A 24259-nucleotide genomic window follows, 5' to 3' on the forward strand; every position below is an offset into this window, starting at 1 on the left:
TGTGAAAATAAAAATTTTTTGGGGTCTAAAGTAAAATTTTTGTGAAAAAAGTTAAATGTTCATTTTTTCCTTCCACATTCCATCAATTCCTGTGAAGCACCTGAAAGGTTAATAAACTTCTTGAATGTGGTTTTGAGCACCTTGAGGGGTGCAGTTTTTAGAATGGTGTCACTTTTGGGTATTTTCTGTCATAAAGGCCCCTTAAAGTCACTTAAAATGTGAGGTGGTCCCTAAAAAAATGGTTTTGTAAATCTTGTAGGAAAAATGAGAAATCGCTGGTCAACCCTTCTAACTTCCTAACAAAAAAGTTGTGCTGATGTAAAGTAGACAAGTGGGAAATGTTCTTGATTAACTATTTTGTGTGACATAATGGTATAAAAAATTAAAAGTTTGAAAATTGCAAAATTTTCGCCAAATTTCTGATTTTTTCACAAATAGACGTGATATCGAACAAATTTTACTACTATCATGAATACAATATGTCATGTAAAAACAGTCTCAGAATCAGCAGGATCTGTTGAAGCGTTCCAGAGTTATTGCCTCGTAAAGTGACAGTGGTCAGAATTGTAAAATTTGGCCCGGTCATAAAGGTGAAAACAGGCTTGGGGTGTGAAGGGGTTAAGTCAGTCTCCATATGCATTCCTATGAAATGTAAGTCTTAAATAGGGAAACTGACTTCTGTCCATACTTATACTGCTGTGTGATGTCACATTAGGGGTCACGTAGTACAAGGCTCAGAATTTAGAAGTATTTTTACTCATTGATGGTTTTAAAATAATAAATGGAGGAATACTCACCTCCCAACTCCGCCATGTGGCATAAGCTGCTCCAGAAGCTATGTCTGCTCTATCTGGAAGACACAGGACCGCTGCAGCTTGTGATTGACTGCAGCAGTCAAGTGACTAGAAAAGCAGGTCATCAGGAAAACATTTGATGACCAGATGGTCTAGTCACCTGACTGCCATAACCAACGACAGGCTGCAGCGGTCCTGGGACCGCCAGTAAGAACAGACATTGCTTCTGAAGCTGGTGCAGACCTCTGAACGGCTCCCGCTGTGAGTATACGTCTGTTTATTAGTTTATAGCCATCAATGCCTAAAATGAATTTACTTTGGAGCTGGACATTCCCTTTATGGGTGCTGCTATTTACATAAGAACACTAGTTCTGCCTTTTTATGGCACAGCATCAACACTTGCTCCATGCTGTTCTATTCATTCTATGGCTGCAATTCTCTCTATTTTTTCCTCCACATGATGGCGCCATTGCAATATGAGCAAGTAACACAAGCTGCCTAATGAGTACGTGTTGCCTTCCCTGGTCCTGGTCAGTGATGGGGCAGCCTGGCATGGAAGCTCCGGCCACACCAGTCCGTCCCATTGCCAGCTGTTGGGGGAAAATGCCATGGGACGGTCAGGTGACCCGAGAGGAATGCCGCCGCGCACAGAGCGTGTGTGGGGGCCGGGAGGCACAGGCTACTCCACTCCCGCATTAGACTGACGTGCGGCTCAACCAATGGAAGTGAAGCTCTCCATGGATCCAGCCAATCAGCTTCTCGTCCTAGCCGGCGGACGCTTTGTACATCCCAGTTTGAAAAAATCGCAAAAATAATGCGAAGAATCCTCGGGTGAGTGTCGGTCGCAGCGGAGGAGCGGGATGTGAGCGCTGAGCCGGCTTCCTCCAGCATGGTGAGTGCTCGGCTTCATCCCAGAGGCGCCGCACATTGTGGGGATGGGAAGGGAGTTTAGTGACGTGTTGGTGCTGCCGCTACACTCATGTGCCTGGGGAATGCGAGCGACTGCTTACTAAAGGGTTAATGCTGCTCACCAATCACCCAGTCACTAGCCATACTGGTCCAGGTGTGACAGCCCATGTGCAGCCGGTGGGTAGAGGGCTGCTGCCACAATGCAGTCTGAGGCCACGGGCAGGATTTGTGGGTGATAAATACAGAAGTGGTGACTGTTTCTATTAGACTTTCCCTCTGATTGAAATTCGGGAGTGGAACACACAAATACTGAGGTAAAAATACTGACCAAATACTGAATGTGTGAACATGGCCTGATGAGTACGCTCACAGCTGCAGACACATCTGCTGCTCTGCCCCTATACCGTCCACTCCTGGAGATCTGGCATGTGGCTTGGTGGCCACTTTGGCAGCAGAGTTGTGCCATAACTAACACCCCTCCGGTATAAGCCGCACCGTGTGCTGTGGAATAATTGGTGGTTTGCAGATTTCCTCCTTGACTCCTCTGTGACCCGCGTCCTGAACCTGCTGCATATTTTCCACCACACTTCACATTTCTGGCTTATCTCATACCGATCACCACCACCGTGTCTGCGGTTCCCAGCGCTGTCAGAGACTGTGGGTTACATATTAGGTGTCACTGCCCGTCACATTAACGTTCCCAATATGGAGGATAAACAGTGTGACACCTTATTGTAACGTCTTCCCCGGCCACTGCTGCATCGCAGCTCTGCTCAGTGCGACCCCCATGTCACTGCCACAAGCAAGTTGTTAGATTTTCAGCTACTTGTTTGTTGCGGTGCTATGTGGGACACAATATGACCCCATTATTATTATTATAGCACCATTTATTCCATGGCGCTTTACGCTTATATTACACTGCCATGTAGCCTCGGCATACAGCGATCTCTGTGTGGCCCCAGCCTCGGTGGTCTTGCAATGGTTAGTCTCACAGTCAGGATCTCTAGTCTCTGCAGCTTCTATCGGAAGGGTGGAAGCCAAAAAAAACAATACCCTGGCCGACATAGTGCTCATTTCTACTCTTAAATTGTTGCATTCAATGATTACAGTATGGTGGCTCAGTGGTTAGCAGTGTAGCTTTGGGGCGCTGTGGTCCTGGGTTAAAATCCCACCAAGGACAACATCTGCAAGGAGTTTGTATGTTCTCTCCGTGTTTGTGTGGGTTTCCTCCAGGTTCTCCAGTTTCCTCCCACACTCTAAAAGACATACTGATAGGGAATGTAGATTGTGAGCCCCAATGGGGATAGTGATGATGTCTCTAAAGCGCTCTGGAATTAATAGTGCTATATAAGTAACGCATAATACATTTAAATTTGATGGAAGATGTGGTCCTGGTGCTTTAATACTATGTCTTCATTCATATCCATGTGCCCTACCGTCTGTGTCATCCTAGTGACAGTGTAAAGATGCTCATACATGCGAGTTGGCTGCTTGTCTAATGTATGTAGATAGAGGGTGAATTTCAGCGTGCTCCATCCTTTTGTGCTCAGCGGTGTCTGCAGCGGCTCATATCCTTCTTATCACAGGATATTCCGTACATGTATGCTCAGCTGAACATAGAATGCGTGTGTGGAGGGATTGGGAGGAATTTATCAGCCAAAAGTGCATCGTCCTACATCTATCTCATACATTAGGGGTCCTGGAAATGGTTCTTCAACACTAAAAACTGCAGCTGAAAATCACCATTCTGTGAAGATAAAGGAGTTGTCCCAAGTTCATAAATGGATAAAACAGCAAAACACAGTAATCAGGAAAAAGGGAAAAGTGAGATCCAGCTCCTTAAAAAGCGAGACTTTATGAAGAAAAAGTAAAATTAGATTTTACATCAGTGGGTAAAACTGGCAATGCGTTTCGAACACACTCAGGTATTCTTCGTTTAAGCACAGACAAGAAACGCCCGAGTGCGTTCGAAACACGTTGCCAGTTTTACCCGGTGATGTGGAATCTAATTTTACTTTTGCTTCATAAAGTCTCGCTTTTTTAAGAGCTGGATTACTCCGTTTGGTCACAACGGACTTCCTTGCTCCTACACTCCTTGAGCAACGGTGAGCTGGTTCCAACAACCTTTTCCAGTATTTTATAGAATTGCAAACTGTTTGTAAAAACAACTTTCCAATTTACCCTTCAATAAATATTCTCTCTGTCCTCCATATTGGCAGGATTGTTAATTCCATCATGTACAGCTTGTTCCCTGCAGTCCCAGTATGGCCTAGCACCTAGGTGGGAGCACTCAGTCCGGATCAGCATCGTGACCTGAACTGTCAGTCTTCAGGAGTGCACCACCCCCAGGAAAGCAAGGTGTCGGGCAGCCTGTGGGCAGGTCTTATCTTGCTGATCTGGCCTAGAGCACCAGGATATGACCCTGCCCGGAGCATGGGCATATCATTAACTCAAAACTACAATCACTGATTACACAAGAACCACAAGACGGATTTCTTCACCTCAGGTATCATATTAATCAGTGCAGCAGCCCCAGCATGACTACCTGTAGTTTACTTAGCAAAATCCTGCTGACAAGTTCGCTTTAAGTATTTTTGTCATTTTACATGTATTAGAAAGCGTATGACAGTTCTCCTATATAATTGACAAGCAGCTCCTAACAGAAAGAAGCAAATGTGAACAGGTGCAAGCTGTAGTGACTGTATTGTTCCCAAACCAGAACGTGCAGCAAGCTCACTGTGATGTATACAAACATTGAATATCGGAATCTGAAAGAGTATTACTGCCATATAGACTATACTTATGAAATTGAGGTACTTGGCGCACAAATTAACCAATTTCTGTGTGCCCACCAGCCATGGCGAGGCATATATGTCTTTGATGGGACCCGAACGCTAACCTTTTTCATGTTTGTGTATGTCTTGGCGCACACTATGTGCTGCTGCACTCTTTGGTATGCTTACAAGAATTGGCCAAGTTGTGCCCAAAGTTCCTCCATAGGTGTAGTCTACAGTAGGAATGCTGTATAAAAATCAGATATTCAATGGTTTCATATATCTGGGTGCAAGCAGTGTGGAGTGAATGTAGTGCTGCTATTCAAGTCACATCCAGTTCTATTTTCTTTCTTTTGATGACTTTCCATTCAAATCACCCCCCCCCCCATTCTATCCCAAATAGGATGTCATCAGTGATGTTAATTCGGGGCTTGTCTTTGTGCTAGTTGGATTTTCCAATTTGTGCTTCATCTTCTCCTCCCTCCCACCCTACTAAGCAATGCCTGGCATCGCTGACTCATGTGCTGTCAGTGCCCGCCGCCACTGACTTGTAATCCTCACTCTACTTGGGCCTGCGCTATACGTAATGACTGCTTCTAATGTGATGCCTTCAGAAGTTCAAATAAAAAGCAGCAAAAACCTCACAACTGGAAGTGACCCAAAGAGGAGCAATGGTGCAACCCCTTCTTAACAACTGAAGTGGCCCACATCAAATAAAAAACACATGCATCTCCCCAACAGGCACCATTCCAGTGATGTCAGTACTGTCTGTCCCAGCGGTTAGGTGTAATCATGCTTGGTGACCACTGCAGCAATCAGCGGCCACTGATCAGCTGCAGCCCTCAGTGTTCTATTAAAGAGGTACTTTAGCATTGATGATCTAACCTTAGGATAGGTCATCAGTGCTAAAGTAGTGGACAACCTCTTTAAGATGACGTTTGACAGAATAGTGAAGGCTGCAGCACTCAATGCTAGAACAAAGTCACAGAACCACCAGGAGAGACAGCGCCAACATCACTTTTGCAGGCAGAGGGGTGTGTTTGTGTGTGTGTGTGTGTTTTTATTTATTTATTTTTTTTTAACTTAAATGCATATATTTCAGACTAAGGCCACGTTCACACGTTTAGTATTTTATGAGTTTTTACATCAGTATTTATAAGCCAAAACCAGGAGTGGGTGATAAATGCAGAAGTGGTGGCGTGTTTCTATTATACTTTTCCTCTGATTATTCCACTCCTGATTTTGGCTCTTAAATGCTGATGTTAAATACTGATCAAATACTCAACATGTGCACATGGCTTAAAAATTCTTTTTGAAATTGGGTTTCATTAAAATTTTTTGCACAGTTTAGCTTTTAGAGGCTCCTGCACATTCAACTTTGATGTGGTCATGATTCAGTTTAGAAGAGTGTCATCATCAGGATGAGCTCACTGATGGATTCTCCGTTATCTCATTGTGCAGCCAGCAATAGACAATGCAACACAGAGGTTCTAGAAGGAAAGTAGTGCAATCATTTTACCAAAACCCGGTTGCAAAAAATGATTTTAGTTTAAGAAAAAAAAGTCCTTAAAGGTATATAACCCCTTAATAGAGGATGTTCAATAGTGGATAACCTGCTTCAAGGGAATCTGTCGGGTGATTCATGTTGCCCAAATAGCAGCTATATATTTCTCTGAAACGCTGGAATATCCAACTGGTGACCAAAGCTGGAGATGAGACTAGTCTGGCTGCGTCCCCTGGCCGACTCCTCCCTGCGCCGCGGCAGCTCATTTTTGTTTGAAAATGAGCTGAAGTAATAATTCCAAATCACAATAGCTGCTGCGGTAATGTAGAGATCGTGTGTTGTCAAACAAGTGTGGCGATTGTTGTATGTAAACAGCATAGGAATGACTGCTCTCCATGTCAGACTGTGCTTTAAATAGATGGGGGAAAAAAGAATAACTGCATCCAATCATTGTATCCACAATACAAAGCTCTGATCTCCACAAAATTCTGGCATTTAACCTCAAGTGTAAGCAATGTACTGCATTGGTAGCACGTCATTTTGGGCTACATTCACACTTCCGTATAAGACGGACCGTTTTCATTTCATTTTTTATCATTATTAGCTCTGTTTTACATCCGTGTTGTATAATTCTTTTTTGCACTGAACACGGCAGACTGTATGAACTTGAGTGAAAAACAGATGGAACTCTAATAGTATGTCTTCAGTTTGTCATGTGTTTTATACGGATTTCCATTGATTTTAAAGCGCACCTGTCAGCTGGATTGTGCGCAGTAAACCACATACATTGTCAGGTGGGCTATATTACACTAAGTGAAATGATACCCTTTGTTGATGAAATCCGTCCTGTGGTTCTTTTATAATCTTTATTTTCATTTCTGCCATAATGATATGCTCGTGCTCTGGGGCGGGACTTTATCTGGTGCTCTCATTATGTATTCCTATCTCTGGCTTCTGACAGGTCACTGTGCTTTCAGTGACCTGCCTACTATTTTTTAATACTGCCTTTGTAATTTCTGTGGCAAAGTGAAAATTTACATCCCCGAAATGGCTGCCGCCGACCGCGCATGCGCAGTAGCATCTTTCGGTTGCCGAGATGCTACTGCGCATGTGCGGAGCCATATTGCTGAACCCAAATTCTTTATCCAAAAGCAAAATGGCAATATAATATGATGAATGCAATATATTAAGGGGATAAAAACTTTGATGGGAAGAATGCTTCTTTACAGGGATTTAGGAGACATAGAGGGGTTGTTCCCTTTCAATTAAGTTTCTACTTTGGCTGCAGATTGTTATAAGACAACACATCATTTTGGACTCCCTTTCTTCTTTTGGGGAGAGTGATGTATTCCCCATACACTTTATACCGTCGGCCGAACCCGCTCATCTCCTCAGCCTCCTGTGTCTGGGGAAGTTCCATGAAGGGTTGGATGTCGGTAATCCGCTTGGGTATGTTTTATGCTATCACGTCAGGTTACTTTGTAATAAGCCAGCCACGTGTCTGGAAAATGTTTTTTTTTCTTTTTGTAAGGAATGTGTATGGAATAAGATGCTACTAATAGTGAAGCTCACATCGTACTTGTCCCAAACATTGTATGAAAGTGTTTACAGTGGGATTACAACTGTGGATAATACAATTACATCAAATAAGCAATGTTGTAAAATGGAATAAAACTTGTCCAATACTCACTGGGAGCAGCAGCTGTACGGAGTCTGGAGCTAAGGCAATGCTGCCGCCATGTCTCTGGGTTACATAACGTGTGTGCTGTTCTGCGCCATCTGATGTGTTTGCACATGCAGCTTTGTAATGTATAGGAGGTTACTAGACCTGTAGGATATTACCTGTATAATTATATTTATCACACTATTGCCTGTGCGGTGACACCGTTAGATTCACTGTCCTACTTCATAGCAGCCCTTTCTAATCATGGACTTTTGAATCCAGGTAAAAAATAGTCATTGAAGGATCTAAGGTAGATTTTCTCATTCCACGTATCCTGAGGGCCTGCTCAGACAAGAGCATTGTAGTCATAGGACTTGTGAGGGATTTGCTGTGATATTTGATCAGGCTGCTTGCTTTATCCAGCTGTGGAATGTAGCTATGCAGTATCTGATTGTGGTGTGCAGCACTGTCTGACCATGATGCCTTCAGAGCTGCTCTTCCAAATCCATGGTAATGGTGGGAGTGGTAGATTTACTTTGTTTCTGACATAACATTGTCTGTTTTAAAAAAAACAAGTTGTACTCTTCTAGGCTATGTTCACACTGGATCAGCCAACGAAAAGAACAGTGCCAGATTGGTCACATACTAGTCAATAACAGAAGTCGAATGGAGCTCACTGAATATAATGAGGTTCTGTCAGGTTTCCCGCGTGGTGTCCATTATTTTATTGGACAAAATGGCATAACGTGCTGAATGACCAAGTCCTTCTCTGCTTCTTGGGCTGCCATCTACAAGGTGGAGACCAGCACCACTGGATCTTATGACCCTGGCTTCCCTATTGAAAAATGTAGGATGTAGTCCACTGCTCAAACCTTAGCCAGTCTTTGCCATTCTAACAGCAACATTCCCTAATACAATGATTTCGTAATTTCATCCTCATTATTTCATTAGTATTTGTAAGTTAAAACTAGAAGAAGCTCCAAAATACAGAACATGTACATGCTTATGTATTTTTTATTTTATTTTACTCACTTATATAGCACCATTAATTCCACAGCGCTTTAGAGACATCATCACTGTCCCCATTGGGGCTCAGAATCTAGATTCCCTATCAGTATGTCTTTGGCGTGTGGGAGGAAACTGGAGAACCCGGAGGAAACCCACGCAAAACACGGGGAGAACATACAAACTCCTTGCAGATGTTGTCCTTGGTGGGATTTGAACCCAGTTTCGTTCAGTGGATCAGAGGGAACAGATTGATCAACCTCATGCAAGTGAAGAAGTACACGCTTCCAGTGAAAAATCTCTGGTAGTGCCCACTTGGACCTACAATTTTTTTATTACTTAAAGGGGTTTTCCATTACTAGGGCAACCCATTTTACAATTTGAATGTTTGCTCCAGTTAAAATAAAAACACCTATACTCCCCTTTCCTGCTGGTGCCGTTCCTGCGGTGTCTGCACTCGTGTTCCTTGGGGCAAAGATTCAGATTGAGAAGGGGTTGTCCTAGTAGTGGACAACCCCTTTAAGTTTTATAAGCGAATAGCTCCACAATGGAGAGAAGAAATTAGGAAATTAAATTATGTATTTTATTTTTTTTTAAGTCTGCCGCCACTCCATAATATAGCCAGTTTAACATGCTTAAATTAGTGAAAGATCCTCTTTAAAGGGGTTGTCCAATACTATTATATCTATGGTCTACCTTTTGGATAGGTAATCAATATCAGATCGGTGGGAGTGAGACACCCAACACAACACCCCTGCTGATCAGCTGTTCCCGTGGTCAAATACGGCCATGGTCAACAAATACTATGCATTGCCAGTAAATTGCTTCTCCTTGTGGAGAGTGGCATACTGGCCCTGGCATGCCAAGGTAAGGAGGCTTCAAATTGAGATTCTGATTTGGCTTTTATCCTAAGTCACATTGCAAGACTCATTAAAGGGTCAATAGTGACTTGTAGGATTGCTGCTTCCAACAGGTGGCGCTATAGAGTTCAAGTCATCTTCCTCTCTGAAGAGGCAATTTGCACAGTAAATTGTAGTGATAGGTGCAATGATAGTCTCTTAATAACATATGGGATAGAAACAACAAGTTACTGATCAACATGACATTTAGAAACTACATAGTAGCCGCAGTGAGATACTACAGTCCCATTTCAGCAAAGTGTCATCGTGACATAACTAATGATGCGCTACAGAGGTCATCTCACCGCGGTGGCCAATTACAGGTCCCAGCATTCCTGCTGCCACGTTAAATGGTGACTTCCTGTTGGTGTAAATGCAGATTACGAAGTGGCCTGAACTAGATCTTGGTAAGTGCCGGAAAGTGGGTATAGCTTCTAGAAATGAGCGTTGTTCTACTCGAACTGTTCGCGAATCTCAAATTCGAGCTGTTTTGGGCGGTGTTCGAGCCGTTCGGCGAACACGAACGATTTGAGAAAAATTCGGCTGTTCGAGGCTATGTTCGATAACTGTTCGTGCACCAAAATCATAACTGGATTTTTTCTCAGTAATGATGAAAATTAATGTTCATACGCAGTTTGAGTGTACAGCGGGGTGGGGGGAGGGGCAGGGGATGGATCTCTGCAGGAATAATGAAGAACTCCATTTTTTTTTCTCTTTCCCGCATTTACAGTGGGGAGGTGCAATCTGTCAGCCTATCAGCAGCGCACACACGGAGCGAAGTGCTTTTTTTCACACAAGCAAGGGCATGTGTCATTGGCAGTGTATGTCACATGTCCTTGCCCTATAAGACCCAGCCATTTTCCCTGTCGCCACCATTTTCTCACTGCTGCAGCTGCTTGTTAGACGGCACCGCTGTTGCTGCGTGCGCTATACCTTGTTAATTTCAAGCCAATTTTCGCACAAATCTACAGATAGCTTGGGAGTAGGGAATAGTTATGATTGCAGTCCTTTTAAGGACTAGGTTACATCAGTTCCTATCAGTTTTTGCCAGGCAGGTCTGTGCCAGTGCTGTGCAAGTTTTTTTCACAGCATTTGGCTGAATCTAGCAAAGCTAATCCTTTTTGGCCTATTGCAGAGTGTGTTAGTCAGTGGAGTAGCCTATGTTGCAAGACATACCACCTGTGTATAGAATACCAATTTTTTTACTGCACCTAGTGAAGTAAAATCTTTTGGGCATAGCATCATTCTATTAGTCCATCTATACTGACCTCCATCAGGTTGCAAATTGAATATAATTTTTTTCTGCATCTAGCTCTGAAAAAATATTTGGGCTTCTAGCAGTGTGTGGGACTTGTTCTATTAGTCCATCTATACTGACCTCCATCAGGTTGCAAACTGAATATAATTTTTTTCTGCATCTAGCTCTGAAAAAATATTTGGCCTTCTAGCAGTGTGTGGGACTTGTTCTATTAGTCCATATATACTGACCTCCATCACGTTGCAAATTCAAAATAATTTTTTGTCTGCATCTAGCTCTGAAAAAATATTTGGCCTTCTAGCAGTGTGTGGGACTTTCTCTATTAGTCCATCTATACTGACCTCCATCAGGCTGCAAATTAAAAATAATTTTTATCTGCATCTAGCTCTGAAAAAATATTTGGGCTTCTAGCTGTGTGTGGGACTTGTTCTATTAATCCATCTATACTGACCTCCATCAGGTTGCAAACTGAATATAATTTTTTTCTGCATCTAGCTCTGAAAAAATATTTGGCCTTCTAGCAGTGTGTGGGACTTTCTCTATTAGTCCATCTATACTGACCTCCATCAGGTTGCAAATTGAATATCATTTTTTTCTGCATCTAGCTCTGAAAAAATATTTGGGCTTCTAGCAGTGTGTGGGACTGGGTCTATTAGTTCATCTATACTGACCTCCATCAGGTTGCAAATTAAAAATAATTTTTATCTGCATCTAGCTCTGAAAAAATATTTGGGCTTCTAGCAGTGTGTGGGACTCATTGTATTAGACCATCTATACCAAGCTCCACCAGCTTTGAAATTAATAATAATTTTTAGCTGCATCTAGCCCTGAAAATAATTTTTCCCAATAGTGGTAGCAATAGAAATATGGGGCGCGCGCCTGGCTAACAAAAATATACGCTTCATAACACAAAACACCAGCCTAGCGCACTGCATTAATAAGATGGCGTCATCGTCTCTCCCAGTGCTAGGCCTACTACGCAGGCTAGCATTCCTGTGCCTAAAACACAATGTATGGGTCCGCGCTAGCCACTATGCTGAGGGGTATAAAGCTGCTGCTAACGCTTTATAACAATTCAATTGGCAGATTTTCACAGAGCTCTTCCACAACGCCCACCCATCGGGCAACAGTTGCCCACCCTCCCTATGGGATCTAGTGGCGAATAGTTGATGCCATTAATCAGAGCGTCAGTTGCCCCGTCAACGTGGCAAGCATACGGTAAGGCATGGGAAGAGTGGACACGACTAGTAGCAGGCAAACGGGTTGACCAATGTGAACAAGCCAGATCACAAGTCACCATAGAATTTCTCCACCAGCTAATGATGAGGGGCATATCAGGAGCGTCAGCGCAGCGGTGTCTGACCGGAGTAGCATTTCACTTCCAACTACTGAATTGGGGAGATGTGACAAAGATTCATCATCAGACAATCCATAAAAGGGTGGAAAAGGGGTCAGCCAAGTCAGGAATGTAGACGTCCCGTCCCGTGTCACTAAAACTGATTTCTCACATCATATCCCTAACACCATTAACATGACACTCACAATTTGAAGCAACACTAATGTCTACTGCATTTGTGATCGCCTTCTTCGGGGAGCTATGTATAAGCGAATTAGTCCCTCAATCCAAAATTACCACCAGTGGAGGCTTATTACACCAGGACGTAGTCATAGCCAATAATGCAATACGTCTACGCATACACCAATCGAAAACGGTTCCAGTGGGCAGGGGTACTTGGGTACTTCTACAACCCACAAACGGTACACTGAGTCGGGTAACAATAGTAAAAACATATCTAACCATCAGATCACAAAGTAATTTCTTCCTATCACACATTGATGGAACGCCATTATCAAGATACCTGTTCCAAGCTATATTTAATAAATGCATAACATCGGCAGGGAACCACCCCAAAGATTACGGGACACACTCATTCCGCATAGGTGCGGCCACGGAAGCAGCAAGAGCAGGACTGTCAGAAACGGAAGTTCAGAGGATAGGGAGATGGCGATCCACGTGTTTGGCGAGATACATAAGACCGGACTTGTTATCCTAACGTGGTTTGTTTCTTTTACAGGTGACGCTAAGCCAACAGTGTGAGTGATAGGCCACTCGTATATATATTGGGCACAAAAAGGGCGAAAGTCCGCCCAGGCGGGAGGAAATTAGAGTTTCATAACACATATTTCAACTGGAGAGGTATTAGAGGCCTGCTATGGCCACAGGTACTAATGGAGGTAATCAAGGTAGGGAGAGAGGCAAGAGGTCCAGTCATCTTAGTTATACAGGCCGGGGGAAACAACCTAGGTCATCACAAGAGCGCATAACTAATGGCAATAATGAAACTAGACACTGAGCGCTTCAGAGAATTTTTCACAAAATTAGCTATAGTATGGTCAGAGATTGTGCCGATAGCGGTATGGCAAGGTGCGCGAGACATCACGGCCATCGAATGGACAAGGCGGGTAATAAATATTCGGATGGCAAAATTTAGAAGAGACAGAGGCGGTGTAGTGATACGACATCGACAACTGGAAGGAGATAAAGCAGGCCTCATACGGCCCGACGGTGTTCACTTAATAGATATTGGACTGGACATATTCCTGTCAGGACTCCAGGACGGAGTGGAACAAGCGTTAAGAGTGATGGGTTGGTGTCAGAGTCCTGCATACGAGTACGCTGGATCCTCCGTGGCCTGGAAATAGAAAGGACATGTTGGAGAGTTACACTTGTTGGCCAACTTGCCGGAGTGGGGACCCAGGGCATGCTGCAACAAGCTGAATTATTTTAGAAATAAAATGCCTTTCTAATGGAATGAGTATAAAGAGTTAATAAAGCTGTGACCGATCCTCACCCATCCAGTTGTAAGAGTTAATTATTGTATTGTTCATGAAAGGGGGGCGGTAGGGGGGCTGAGCGTCTGGGTTTGGTTGGGGGTCCCCACAGTCTGCCTAGGCTAGATGCATTTAAAAATTCTTATTAGATACACAGGCGGTGCAGCTTGCTTCGCAGCTGGGCTACTACGCCCAAAGTATTGCCTAGGCTAGATGCAGTTAAAAATTCTACGCTGACTAGCAGACACTGAAGATTTGGAGCAGACCTCTGAGTAAACAGCTCTTCAGACTCAACCATCTGTGTTACCCCAAGCCATAGTGTATGTCGTTTCTTACAGTTAAAAGGGGGGGGTGCGACCCAACCCACCTGGAATTGACGATGCCAACGTCACGTAAGACACAGCAAGGGGACTCCCAAAATTGTGGCACAGACACCACTTAACCCTAGAGCGCATACCTGTGGCCTTGCAGGCCCGCCCAGTTAATTGTTTTCTATTTTCTGCAAGATTACTTTAGTTAGAATTTTGAAACTCTAGGTATTCTTCATGTATATAGTTGTTTGTCATTTGAGTTTGAGTTATTCAATGTTATTTGCACACGGCCTAAAAGGCCCCAGGTATATGAAAGTGTAGATTTTTATGGTCATGCGTTCTAGGGTTAAGTGGCATCAATTGCCCCACTGTTGCTTAAAACGGTTGGTGAGGTGATTTTACCAAATCCCCAAGCTTTTAGTCTCCCAAGGATGACACAGGGGTAGAAATGTCCTTGCGAATCCATGATTTGTTCATCTTTATGAACGTGAGTCTGTCTACATTCTCAGTGGACAGCCGCGTGCGCTTATCTGTCAGCACACCACCAGCAGCGCTGAACACACGTTCAGAGAGAACGCTGGCTGCATGGCATGACAAGATCTCCAAGGTGTGAGTGGCGAGCTCCGGCGATTATTCCAGATTGGAATACCAAAATGAGCAAGGGTCCAGTGACACAGTCATGGCTTCGATGTTCACTTGGAGATTCTCCTGTACCATCCTCTCTAGGCATTGACTATGTGTCAGACTTCTTGTCTCCTGTGGCCTTGCAAAGGATGGTCTAAAAAAGTGGTGAAACGATTCCACAAAATTGCTGTTACCAGCAGATACTGTGTTACTGTTACTGTTTGAGTGATGAAGACTCGACAGTCCCACCGTTGGCAAGTTAGAACTGTGAGATTCACTACGTGCACCACTGGTGTTTTGTGGAAAAGCACATGTAAGATTCTGCAACAGCGTCTGCAGATACTCCTGCATTCGTCAATACCTTTTTATGGCAGGAATTATTTCGGCAAATATACTTTTGTACCGGGGATCTAAGAGTGTGGCAACCCAGTAGTCGGGATTACTTCGAATTCTGACAATCCGGGGGTCATGTTGCAGGTAGTGCAGCAAGAAGGCACTCATGTGTCTTGCGCATCCAGAAGTACCAAGTCCTTGTTGTGTTGGTAGCGAGGTAAGAATCATGCTTCCTTCCTCTGCCCTCTCCCTCCAACCTCGCACAACAGAAATGTGATCAAGGTCTCCCTCATCTGATGAGTCTTCCATGCCCATCGCCAGTTCGTCCTCCACTTCTTCCTCGGCTCCTGCACCTTCCTCAACAGTTTGGCTGCTACCATGCGCCCTGGTTAATCCCTCTCCCCCACCCTCCCATGCCTGCCGCCTTGGTGCTGCCAACCGTCTGGACCTTGGAGATGTTATCCCTTCCGCATACGACTCCTCCTCTACTTCCTCCACCTCCTCTTGTCCCACCCCCTGACTCTGAATTCTGTTTAATGTGTGCTCCAGCATGTAAATCACCGGAATAGTCATGCTGATAATGGCATCGTCGTCAGCACTAAACATCTTCGTCGCCATTTCAAAACTGTGCAGAAGGGTGTGTGGCGCCCCTGAGGGTTCAGTCGCCACAGAGTTGCTGCATCTCACCCAGAGGTGTGGTATCTCACCCTCAGGTAAGGAAGGCGTATGGCTCGGGACCCTGACTCCTGCATCCAACACATACCCGCAGTGGGGGTAGGGCGAGATTGCTCCTAAGGGAGAGCACAGTCCCAGGTCCCTAGCTGGTTTGAGGGTCCTATGTAGTGGGTGCTTAGGGGAGCACATGACAAGGAGAGTATAAATAGGAAGCCATCTTAGAAAGAGCAAGCCAGACAGAGGAGGAAAAGTGACAGGAGCAGAGACTAGGCATGAGCTCTGCTCCGGAGGCGGGCCTAGCCTGGGAGGCCCACGACTGAAGGAGAGAAGAGAGGAGTGGGAGCTGGAAGGCTCCAGGAACCGAAAGGACCCTACGGCTACGGGCCGTGCAGAAGGCCACCCGTACTCCCGCTGCTACCAGGAGGTAGAGGGGTCAGGCCAGATAAGGGGAACCGGTCCCTCAACTAGCGGAGGAACAGCAAGGCTCAACTAGAAACCGGAGGCTGCTGCATTTCATGTACTGCAGGCCAAAGTCCACACCAGTCTCACTAAGAAGGTAGCCACATAGGACCCAGGGGACGGAACACACGTCACCCGCCAAAGCCCGAGGATACCGGATAGAAGTGTCACTGGGTGTGAGGTGCAGGGAGAAGGCCAGAGAAAGGACACACAGAAGGGGGTCCTGCTAAGTACTCCAGAGCTATCTGGGGGTGGACTGAGCCCCTCACTGAGTATGCACAGCACGACGGGGGAGATTGCTCTGGCACCTGTAATCTGGACTACAACAACTGTGAGTAATATCTTGAGACGGCATCACACGGACTCTGTGTTCATTACTGACTCCCTGCACTACAACCACCATCATCCACCCACACTGCCCTGAAGCTACACTCTTCCTGTGGTGAGTAATAATACCGTTGCTGCAAAACCACCAGCTTCAGAGGACTGTTCCGCAGCGACGGCCCCTTTGGCCGCACTCCACAGGTGGCGTAGTCAGACATTATAAAATCCATATATACAAATTACCCTTGGATTGACCGCCCTGGGTCACGGACTGGGTCACCGCCACAGTGACTACAACCCCCAGCGTCTACCGGCCCGGCTCAGGGTACCCCATGGCCCAGGGGGCGCGTCAACTTCATAGTTCCCTGATCTGAGACCACTCCTGCAGCGTGATTTGCCCCACCTCTGGATCTCGTTGGCCCAGGCTATACGTCAGAACGTATTGCACCAGGGCTTGTCGGTGCTGCCACAGTCGCTGCAACATGTGCAGAGTTGAATTCCACCGTGTCGGCACATCGCATTTCAGCCGGTGAACTGGCAGGCCCAACGACTTCTGTAGAGATGTAAGTCGTTGAACTGTGGGATGCGAACGGCGGAAGTGAGCACACAGCGACCGTGCCCTCTGCAGAAGGCCATCTAGTCCGGGATAGTGGGCTAAAAATTGCTGGACAACCAGGTTCAACACGTGAGCCATACAAGGCACGTGTGTGACATTGCCCCGGCGAAGTGCCGCACCCAGGTTTGCAGCATTGTTGCACATGGCCTTCCCTGGTTGCAGGTCCAGTGGAGACAACCTTTCATGAAACTGGGTCTCCAGAGCTGACCACAACTCCTCAGCTGTGTGACTCACATTTCCCAGACATTTCAAAGTAAACACTGATGCCGTTGAGCCCTGCTGCCAACATAGTAAGGAGGTGTGCAGGATTCCTTCTGCGCAGTTAGAAAGCAGGTGGCATTACCAGACAGGCTTTGGGTGCAGGTAGAGGACCGAGAGGAGGTTGAGGAGGCAGAAGCAGTGGAGGAACTTCGAGACAAAGAGGATTGACGCACAACTCGTGGGGACGGTAAGACTTGGACAGCAGCCCCTTGTCCTGCTGTCACCATAGTTACCCAGTGCCCAGTCAGCGACATGTAACGCCCCTGTCCATGCCTTCTCGTCCAAGTGTCTGTGGTGAAGTGCACCCTGTCACACACAGAGTTTCTCAAAGAAGCGGTGATGTTGTGTGCGACATGCTAGTGGAGCGCAGGCACACCTTTCTTTGAGAACTAGTGCCGACTGGGCATCTGGTACTGGGGCACTGTGACAGACATAAGGTCTTGAAAATCCTCTGTGTCCTCCAGGTGGAAAGGCAGCATTTCTGTAGCCAACAGCTTGCAGATGGTGAAATTCAACCTCTTAGCTTTCTCATGGCTAGGAGGAAATGGTCTTTTACTTTTCCACATCTGAGGGACCGAGGGCTGGCTGTTGTGCTTAGACGGTGTTGAGTAGGGTGTCCCCGGCAAACTGCCGGTCTGTGAGGAAGATGCAGGCTGACATGTTAGGTTGCCTTGATCCAAAGGTGGTGCTCTCGATGTCGGACAGCGCTCAACACTAGCAGGTGTTTCCACTTCCCAATGAACTGACGACCTGCCAATCACACTGGCTGTTGCGGGTAAAGAGGTGGCAGGTCTGCGTCCAAAAACATGTGTGACTGCTGTCCCCCCAGTCACAGAGGATGAAGAGGCTGCGGATGCACAAGATGGGGCAGACGGTGGTTGGCCCAGCCGGCTAGGCCGCATTGTAGCACAGTGAGCTTCCCACTGCAACTTATGCTTCATATCCATGTGACGGTACATGCATGAAGTACTCAAACTATGGATTTTTTGGCCTCTACTTAGCTTTTGCTGACAAATATTACAGATAACACGAGTTGGGTCATCCTTATCGATCTGAATAAATGCCCAGGCTATGCAAGGCTTAGAGCCCATGTGACCTGAAGAGCCACTACGACTTGTGGTCAGAGGCAGAGTTGTGGTTGAGGATGCAGTTGTTGACGTGCTTCCAGTACTCCGTCTCTGTTCAGGAAGGCGCAACCTAACCTCGTCGTCAGTAGCATCTGTGATGCCCCGCTGCGCTTGGTATCACAGATCCTAGAAGAGTGCATTGATGGAATCCTCCACAAGAGGCCCCCATAAACATTCACACATCTCCACCTTCCACCTCAGACCAGCAGAGGGAGCCCGTTAGGGATATAAATAGGGAAGGTGGAGCTAGGCAGTTCAGTTCCTCTGAAGAGTTCCTGCAGTAGAGAAGCCTAAGAGAGGTCAGTCTGCAGTGGAGCTCAGTCTAGTCTAGAGAACGCAGTTAATAGTTCAGCAGTGGAGCACGAGGCTCCTGCTTGCTAGATTCAGGGAGCCCAGATAGAGCTTAAGGTGTGCCGGTGCCGTAAGATCAGTGAAGCGCGGCAAGCTGCCGTTAGTGTGTATAGCCTAGTGAGGGCCCGAGTAGGCCGAAGGCGAGTGGCGAGTTAGTACATAAGGGGCAGAGGAGCTTAACCAGCTCACCCCGAAGCATTTACCGGACACAGGATCCGAGCTTACCGGTATCTCTATGACCCAGTAAGGCATAACCGGAATCCCTGGAGAACTACAAGTCCCAGGATCACTAAGGTGCTGATATGTAACAGAGCCAGGAGACGCTTAGGCCCCGCATACTGGGAGCGTGAACTCCAAGAGAAGGCCCTACCACAAGGTCAGCCAGCGCAGGACAGAGACAAAGTTAGGCCTAGCTCCAGGCAGGTCAGAAACTTACTACGCAGAGGCAAGAAACAGGAGGCCCTACACCCGCTCATTGGGGAGGATCCTGATATGCACCCATCACCCTAAAGTGCTCCGGGATGTGCCTGAATTTCCACCAGTAAAAGGTACTGAAGTGACTACCGTGTCCGTTCCCGTTCTTGCTCTGACCCAGCTGGGTCTCGCCTGTCCTGCATTCCCCCTGCATACGCTGCCCTGAGACCTAGGTCCACCTGTGGGGAGCTATACCATCGAGCTGCCTTATCACCGGCCTCAGTGGACTGCTGCAGCGCTGGTGCTTGTCACCAGATACCACAGGTGGCGTCATGAACTCTTATAAAATTAACAATTATCCACCCTTTTAAAGAGAGACCCCAGGGTACGGGCCAGGGAGCCGACCACCGCGACATCCCCAAGGCCAGGCAAATGCCCGGGTACCGAGTCATCCCCATCCCCAGGGCTAGTCACATCCTCCTCCACCTCCTCTGCTGACCTCATCGACTGGCTGACTGTGGGTTGACAGTAAGTGGGATCTCCAACCTCGTCATCATCACCCTGTGTGTTATCACACCCGTCGTCCTCAGAGCCAACCTCTTCCTGCCCTGACCGAAAAGTCAAGTTGTCGCTCCAATCAGGTATTTGAGTCTCATCATCGTCTTCATCATTGTCTCCACCAACAGGAGTTACAGTTTGGGAACAAGGGTCTACATTATGCTCAGAACCTTCTTCATCTGGTCCTGGATCCGACTTATAAAGATTCTGGGCATCAGATCAGATCATTTCCTCATCTGGATTAACAGAAGCTCTGGAGCAGACCTCCGTTTCCCAGGCTATAGTATGAGTAAACAGCTGTGCAGACTCAACCATCTGTGCTACCCCATACTCAGACGGGCAGCTGGAGACTTGGGAGCTGTGAGGAAGCAAGTGCGATTGGGGTGACACCTCTGAGGACTGGAGTATTTGTGATGTTCAAATTGAGGTGATGGAGAGCCCACTTGAAGGAGCACTTGATATCCGTTGAAGCACCTGCTGTTTTTGTGCCTCATTTAGAATTTGTAGCGATGGGCGTGTCCGTAAGAATGGGATCGTATCACATTGTCCACGAAAAGAAGTCGACATCTTAGTTTGGCTGGAAGATGGTCTTTCTCCTGCAGATGTTACCCCACCCCCCCCCCCCCCCCCCACCGTGGGGGACCTCGACCCACCGGCGGACAGGCACCAGTATTGGGATAGGGGGGCTGGGCATCAGGGTCCACCGCGGCTCTGGCACAAACCCGGCGACACAGAGGTGGCACGGGCAGGAACGGACTGGCCGTGTCGGCTTCTCACTTTTTGGATTTTAGAAGGGCATGACATGCCTATATCTGTGTCTCCCCCTCCTTTTACTCCTCCACCTCTTTTCTTTTCGCATGACTATATGTACTTGTCACTTTTCCATGTGTTAGTTGTGTCTTCTGAGCAGTTTGTCAGCTTTTGGACACCTTTGAAGGTGTTTTCTATGTGTTTTTGTTTGCCTGCCATTGGTTTTAACGGTGTTCGAAGGTGTTCGACGAACAGTTCGGCGAACACACGGGTGTTCGACGAACCGAACCGAACTCGAACACTACGGGGGTGGCTCAACACTAATAACTTCCTTCATTCATTATTTTATTTATTTTTTTTATTGAAAAATTCCACAGGATAATGGTTACAAACAGATACCGTCATAATATAAGGTCAGGATAATCTAAACATTAACCATTCTCCGTTTAATACAATTTACATCATGTTCTCAGTTAGAAGAAAGAAAAAGAAAAAAAACCAAAAACAAATAGTTTGAATCCTTCATTCATATTTAACATACCAAGCCACCGGGAAAATCTTGATTTCTTTGAATTGATATACACATTGCTAAGGTAAATATGGTCACTTCAGCTGTATTCGCATCCAACGCCGCCTCCTCCTGTTTGACTGATAACTCCTTTGCCTGAAGTCACACAGCATAAAGGCCGTCAGTCAAGCAGGATGTGCTGGGTGGGGAATAGAGCTGGAGTGACAGAGGCTTCAGATCTACAAATGCCATTTGCATATCAATTAAAACACTGATTTCTCCGTAATGGAGGAATGGACTGGCCATGTAAAGGTATTGCTGGACTTGTCTTTTATAAGGCTGCATGCACATATTAATAATTTGGGGGTGAAATCATGCTGACAAATTCCCTGGAAAGGCCGTGATTGTCCAGCGAAAATGAATCCTTAAATCCAGGTACCTCATAGGTGATGTCTTCTCTGATTTTGAAGTTGTTCTCATCCATTTCTAATTCATCTATTCTTCATGCTATGAGGACTTTTCACAGCCAGAGCTGGTCTGTGCAGACTTCCGTCTTCTCTGGTCCTCTGCATCATATCTGGACATGGTGCCCTTTAGAAGAAGTGTAATTCTAATGCCGCTTCAATAAAAATAACTAACCATGTTGTGCCTTGAAAAAATAATTGCTCCTTACTCTGCTTCGTGCACAAAAATTACCCCCACGTTGTCTCTCTTATGGTACATGGACTCCACACTGTCCTCGCCTTTAAAATATTTCCACCACACCTTTCCCCTAATATACTATGACCGCTACGCCCTTATAGACAGCAACCGCCACACTGTCCTCCCTTGTGAATTATATACACCTTCCTCACTTGTGAACTTTGATCTCCAGACTTTCTCTGTCACACTGCCCTTATGCCATCCTGAGCCTTCTCTCCATATTGGGTCTCCCATACTGATACTGCCCCTTGTCCATACTGAGCCCCCCACATTGTCCCCTCTCCACACTGTCATCCTGGTATGCATGGCACCCCTCATCCCTGTCCTGGTATGCATGGCACCCCTCATCCCTGTCCTGGTATGCACGGCACCCCTCATCCCTGTCCTGGTATGCACGGCACCCCTCATCCCTGTCCTGGTATGCACGGCACCCCTCATCCCTGTCCTGGTATGCACGGCACCCCTCATCCCTGTCCTGGTATGCACGGCACCCCTCATCCCTGTCCTGGTATGCACGGCACCCCTCATCCCTGTCCTGGTATGCACGGCACCCCTCATCCCTGTCCTGGTATGCACGGCACCCCTCATCCCTGTCCTGGTATGCACGGCACCCCTCATCTTTATCTTGGTATGTATGCCCCCCTCAGCGTTACCCTGGTATATATGGCCCCCTCAGAATTACCCTGGTATGCATGGTCCCCCTAATCCCCATCATGCTTCTCTCCTCCAGCGCTGTGTCCTGTCTGCCCGCACTGATCTCTCCATGTGAGTAGCGCATGGCATCACTGCCATGCGCAGCTCACAAGGAGAGATCAGCTGCCGTAAGTCACTGCTCCCCTCGCCGGGACTGTGTGCGCGGGGAACAGTGACTTCATGCTCCTTCATAGCCGGCACACAGCGTAGCCGCAGTGCGGCTCCTGCTGCTGCCGGGCTATCGCGTATGCCCGCTTATTAAAGGGCATGAATATTCACCCCCTCCCCACGCCCATAGGCGTGGAGAGAGGTTGAATATTCATGCCCTTTAACAGCAGGCTCAGGCGATTCTGGCAGCAGCAGGAGCCGTGCTGTGGCTACACTGTGCCGCTATTAAGGAGCATGAACATTCAGTGCTCCCCACGCCCCATGGGTGTGGGGAGCAGTGAATATTCATTTTCTTTAGCAGCGGGGACAGTGGAGGCTGCAGCGGGCGGCTGCTGCCTCCTGTGCCCTGCTCCTTCACCGCTACCGCTCTCCCAACACCCAACATACAGTACAGACCAAAAGTTTGGACACACCTTCTCATTTAAAGATTTTTCTGTATTTTCATGACTATGAAAATTGTACATTCACACTGAAGGCATCAAAACTATGAATTAACACATGTGGAATTATATACTTAATAAAAAAGTGTGAAACAACTGAAAATATGTCTTATATTCTAGATTCTTCAAAGTAGCCACCTTTTGCTTTGACTACTTTTGCACACTCTTGGCATTCTCTTGATGAGCTTCAAGAGGTAGTCACCGGAAATGGTTTTCACTTCACAGGTGTGCCCTGTCAGGTTTAATAAGTGGGATTTCTTGCCTTATAAATGGGGTTGGGACCATCAGTTGTGTTGTGCAGAAGTCTGGTGGATACACAGCTAATAGTCCTACTGAATAGACTGTTAGAATTTGTATTATGGCAAGAAAAAAGCAGCTAAGTAAAGAAAAACGAGTGGCCATCATTACTTAAAGAAATGAAGGTCAGTCAGTGCGAAAAATTGGGAAAACTTTGAAAGTGTCCCCAAGTGCAGTTGCAAAAACCATCAAGCGCTACAAAGAAACTGGTTCACATGAGGACCGCCCCAGGAAAGGAAGACTAAGAGTCACCTCTGCTTCTGAGTTTATCCCAGTCACCAGCCTCAGAAATCGCAGGTTAACAGCAGCTCAGATTAGAGACCAGGTCAATGCCACACACAGTTCTAGCAGCAGACACATCTCTACAACAACTGTTAAGAGGAGACTTTGTGCAGCAGGCCTTCATGGTAAAATAGCTGCTAGGAAACCACTGCTAAGGACAGGCAACAAGCAGAAGAGACTTGTTTGGGCTAAAGAACACGGAATGGACATTAGACCAGTGGAAATCTGTGCTTTGGTCTGATGAGTCCAAATTTGAGCTCTTTGGTTCCAACCACTGTGTCTTTGTGCGACGCAGAAAAGGTGAACGGATGGACTCTACATGCCTGATTCCCACCGTGAAGCATGGAGGAGGAGGTGTGATGGTGTGGGGGTGCTTTGCTGGTGACACTGTTGGGGATTTATTCAAAATTGAAGGAATACGGAACCAGCATGGCTACCACAGCATCTTGCAGCGGCATGGCATGCTATTCCATCTGGTTTGCGTTTAGTTGGACCATCATTTATTTTTCAACAGGACAATGACCCCAAACACACCTCCAGGCTGTGTAAGGGCTATTTGACCAAGAGGGAGAGTGATGGGGTGCTACGCCAGATGACCTGGCCTCCACAGTCACCAGACCTGAACCCAATCGAGATGGTTTGGGGTGAGCTGGACCGCAGAGTGAAGGCAAAAGGGCCAACTAGTGCTAAGCATTTCTGGGAACTCCTTCAAGATTGTTGGAAGACCA

General features: G+C 46.6%; 1 protein-coding gene across 7 annotated transcripts in view; it reads left to right on the forward strand.

The window, feature by feature from the left end:
- Positions 1-1528: 1528 nt before the first annotated feature.
- ARHGEF10 (Rho guanine nucleotide exchange factor 10) overlaps positions 1529-24259 on the forward strand; it is a 198051-nt gene continuing 175320 nt past the window's right edge. For all 7 annotated transcript variants that reach the window (XM_073675379.1, XM_073675380.1, XM_073675383.1 and 4 more), the window contains exon 1: positions 1529-1686. The gene's annotated coding sequence lies outside the window, so the exon portion shown is untranslated. The remainder of the gene's footprint in view (positions 1687-24259) is intronic.

This window comes from Phyllobates terribilis, unplaced genomic scaffold (assembly GCF_046119375.1).
Source record: "Phyllobates terribilis strain yellow unplaced genomic scaffold, ASM4611937v1 Scaffold_3__8_contigs__length_932513732, whole genome shotgun sequence".
In the NCBI taxonomy this organism is placed as follows: Eukaryota; Metazoa; Chordata; class Amphibia; order Anura; family Dendrobatidae; genus Phyllobates; species Phyllobates terribilis.